This window comes from Schistocerca americana, unplaced genomic scaffold (genome assembly GCF_021461395.2).
Source record: "Schistocerca americana isolate TAMUIC-IGC-003095 unplaced genomic scaffold, iqSchAmer2.1 HiC_scaffold_1696, whole genome shotgun sequence".
NCBI lineage: Eukaryota > Metazoa > Arthropoda > Insecta > Orthoptera > Acrididae > Schistocerca > Schistocerca americana.
In genome coordinates this window covers 17985-22375 of record NW_025725786.1, presented here as the reverse complement: position 1 = coordinate 22375, position 4391 = coordinate 17985, and the positions used below count along the sequence as shown (strand labels likewise).

Genomic DNA, 4391 nt, shown 5'->3' with positions numbered 1-4391 from the left:
GGCAGGCTCACGCCCAGACCCTTCTGCGCCCCACCGCCGCGACCCTCCTACTCGTCAGGGCTTCGCGGCCGGCCGCAAGGACCGGCCATGACTGCCAGACTGACGGCCGAGTATAGGCACGACGCTTCAGCGCCATCCATTTTCAGGGCTAGTTGCTTCGGCAGGTGAGTTGTTACACACTCCTTAGCGGGATTCCGACTTCCATGGCCACCGTCCTGCTGTCTTAAGCAACCAACGCCTTTCATGGTTTCCCATGAGCGTCGATTCGGGCGCCTTAACTCGGCGTTTGGTTCATCCCACAGCGCCAGTTCTGCTTACCAAAAGTGGCCCACTTGGCACTCCGATCCGAGTCGTTTGCTCGCGGCTTCAGCATATCAAGCAAGCCGGAGATCTCACCCATTTAAAGTTTGAGAATAGGTTGAGGTCGTTTCGGCCCCAGGCCTCTAATCATTCGCTTTACCGGATGAGACTCGTACGAGCACCAGCTATCCTGAGGGAAACTTCGGAGGGAACCAGCTACTAGATGGTTCGATTAGTCTTTCGCCCCTATACCCAGCTCCGACGATCGATTTGCACGTCAGAATCGCTACGGACCTCCATCAGGGTTTCCCCTGACTTCGTCCTGGCCAGGCATAGTTCACCATCTTTCGGGTCCCAACGTGTACGCTCTAGGTGCGCCTCACCTCGCAATGAGGACGAGACGCCCCGGGAGTGCGGAGGCCGCCGCCCCGTGAAGGGCGGGGAAGCCCCATCCTCCCTCGGCCCGCGCAAGGCGAGACCTTCACTTTCATTACGCCTTTAGGTTTCGTACAGCCCAATGACTCGCGCACATGTTAGACTCCTTGGTCCGTGTTTCAAGACGGGTCGTGAAAATTGTCCAAAGCTGAAGCGCCGCTGACGGGAGCGATTATTCCGCCCGAGAGCATCCCGAGCCAACAGCGGCGCGGGGTCCGGGGCCGGGCCAGGTAGGTCCGTCATCCGGGAAGAACCGCGCGCGCTTGCCGGGAGCCCGAGCGCCCAAAGGGGCGAATCGACTCCTCCAGATATACCGCCGGGCAGCCAGCCAGGACACCGGGGCTCTGCCCAACAGACGCGAACCGAGGCCCGCGGAAGGACAGGCTGCGCACCCGGGCCGTAGGCCGGCACCCAGCGGGTCGCGACGTCCTACTAGGGGAGAAGTGCGGCCCACCGCACACCGGAACGGCCCCACCCCGCGGCGAGTGGAAAGGCAACCGGACACGACCCCGCCGCGGATTGCTCCGCGCGGGCGGCCGGCCCCATCTGCCGAGGGCGGAGGCCAGTGGCCGGATGGGCGTGAATCTCACCCGTTCGACCTTTCGGACTTCTCACGTTTACCCCAGAACGGTTTCACGTACTTTTGAACTCTCTCTTCAAAGTTCTTTCAACTTTCCCTCACGGTACTTGTTCGCTATCGGTCTCGTGGTCATATTTAGTCTCAGATGGAGTTTTACCACCCACTTGGAGCTGCACTCTCAAGCAACCCGACTCGAAGGAGAGGTCCCGCCGACGCTCGCACCGGCCGCTACGGGCCTGGCACCCTCTACGGGCCGTGGCCTCATTCAAGTTGGACTTGGGCTCGGCGCGAGGCGTCGGGGTAGTGGACCCTCCCAAACACCACATGCCACGACAGGCGGCAGCCTGCGGGGTTCGGTGCTGGACTCTTCCCTGTTCGCTCGCCGCTACTGGGGGAATCCTTGTTAGTTTCTTTTCCTCCGCTTAGTAATATGCTTAAATTCAGCGGGTAGTCTCGCCTGCTCTGAGGTCGTTGCACGAGGTGTCGCACGCCACACCGCCAGCCGGCTGTGCACGCTACCGAGTAAGTACCGGTATGCGAACCGCCAGGCGACGGGCGCGCATCGCACGTTTAAGGAGGCGCGGCCGGCCCCACAGGCGGCCGCGACGCTCCCAGGTCTGCGAAGCGGGGCAAACGCCGCGCGCTTCAGTATACGTAGCCGACCCTCAGCCAGACGTGGCCCGGGAACGGAATCCATGGACCGCAATGTGCGTTCGAAACGTCGATGTTCATGTGTCCTGCAGTTCACATGTCGACGCGCAATTTGCTGCGTTCTTCATCGACCCACGAGCCGAGTGATCCACCGTCCTGGGTGATCTTTTTCTGAGTTTCCACTGTCTCTTTCAAGACAGTTGCATAGGCGGGACGTAGGCGTGTGGCGGCCCCTGTTCAAGCGTTCTGTGTCCAACGGCCTCACGGCCGATGGGCGTCGTACGGCTCCACACCGGAGCGGACAGGCAGTCGGGCGAAAGTCATTCAAAACCGGCGCCAGGCGCCAGGTGCCGCAGGCCAGCCGCTCCAGCGCTTCAGCGCTCGTACCACACAACATTGGCGTTAGTTTTGAGACGCACGCGTGGTTCCGCACGCGGCGCACGGCTACTGCGAGCCGTACAGGTAGCGTGTTGCGCGACACGACACGCACATCGAAAGACATGCAGTCTAGTCGGTAATGATCCTTCCGCAGGTTCACCTACGGAAACCTTGTTACGACTTTTACTTCCTCTAAATGATCAAGTTTGGTCATCTTTCCGGTAGCATCGGCAACGACAGAGTCAATGCCGCGTACCAGTCCGAAGACCTCACTAAATCATTCAATCGGTAGTAGCGACGGGCGGTGTGTACAAAGGGCAGGGACGTAATCAACGCGAGCTTATGACTCGCGCTTACTGGGAATTCCTCGTTCATGGGGAACAATTGCAAGCCCCAATCCCTAGCACGAAGGAGGTTCAGCGGGTTACCCCGACCTTTCGGCCTAGGAAGACACGCTGATTCCTTCAGTGTAGCGCGCGTGCGGCCCAGAACATCTAAGGGCATCACAGACCTGTTATTGCTCAATCTCGTGCGGCTAGAAGCCGCCTGTCCCTCTAAGAAGAAAAGTAATCGCTGACAGCACGAAGGATGTCACGCGACTAGTTAGCAGGCTAGAGTCTCGTTCGTTATCGGAATTAACCAGACAAATCGCTCCACCAACTAAGAACGGCCATGCACCACCACCCACCGAATCAAGAAAGAGCTATCAATCTGTCAATCCTTCCGGTGTCCGGGCCTGGTGAGGTTTCCCGTGTTGAGTCAAATTAAGCCGCAGGCTCCACTCCTGGTGGTGCCCTTCCGTCAATTCCTTTAAGTTTCAGCTTTGCAACCATACTTCCCCCGGAACCCAAAAGCTTTGGTTTCCCGGAGGCTGCCCGCCGAGTCATCGGAGGAACTGCGGCGGATCGCTGGCTGGCATCGTTTATGGTTAGAACTAGGGCGGTATCTGATCGCCTTCGAACCTCTAACTTTCGTTCTTGATTAATGAAAACATACTTGGCAAATGCTTTCGCTTCTGTTCGTCTTGCGACGATCCAAGAATTTCACCTCTAACGTCGCAATACGAATGCCCCCGCCTGTCCCTATTAATCATTACCTCGGGTTCCGAAAACCAACAAAATAGAACCGAGGTCCTATTCCATTATTCCATGCACACAGTATTCAGGCGGGCTTGCCTGCTTTAAGCACTCTAATTTGTTCAAAGTAAACGTGCCGGCCCACCGAGACACTCACTCAAGAGCACCCTGGTAGGATTGCAACGGGGTCCGCCTCGGGACGCACGAGCACGCACGAGGCGCGTCGCACGCCTTCAGCTCGCCCCACCGGCAGGACGTCCCACGATACATGCCAGTTAAACACCGACGGGCGGTGAACCAACAGCGTGGGACACAAATCCAACTACGAGCTTTTTAACCGCAACAACTTTAATATACGCTATTGGAGCTGGAATTACCGCGGCTGCTGGCACCAGACTTGCCCTCCAATAGATACTCGTTAAAGGATTTAAAGTGTACTCATTCCGATTACGGGGCCTCGGATGAGTCCCGTATCGTTATTTTTCGTCACTACCTCCCCGTGCCGGGAGTGGGTAATTTGCGCGCCTGCTGCCTTCCTTGGATGTGGTAGCCGTTTCTCAGGCTCCCTCTCCGGAATCGAACCCTGATTCCCCGTTACCCGTTACAACCATGGTAGGCGCAGAACCTACCATCGACAGTTGATAAGGCAGACATTTGAAAGATGCGTCGCCGGTACGAGGACCGTGCGATCAGCCCAAAGTTATTCAGAGTCACCAAGGCAAACGGACCGGACGAGCCGACCGATTGGTTTTGATCTAATAAAAGCGTCCCTTCCATCTCTGGTCGGGACTCTGTTTGCATGTATTAGCTCTAGAATTACCACAGTTATCCAAGTAACGTGGGTACGATCTAAGGAACCATAACTGATTTAATGAGCCATTCGCGGTTTCACCTTAATGCGGCTTGTACTGAGACATGCATGGCTTAATCTTTGAGACAAGCATATGACTACTGGCAGGATCAACCAGGGA

The 4391-nt window shown here is 57.2% G+C and overlaps 2 non-coding genes across 2 annotated transcripts; both read right to left on the bottom strand.

Moving 5' to 3' along the window:
• Positions 1-1974: 1974 nt before the first annotated feature.
• Positions 1975-2129, bottom strand: LOC124571360. The gene has a single exon (XR_006971810.1). It is a non-coding gene; the product is annotated as a 5.8S ribosomal RNA (ribosomal RNA).
• Positions 2130-2481: 352 nt separating this feature from the next.
• LOC124571362 lies at positions 2482-4391 on the bottom strand. Its single transcript, XR_006971812.1, has one exon. It is a non-coding gene; the product is annotated as a small subunit ribosomal RNA (ribosomal RNA).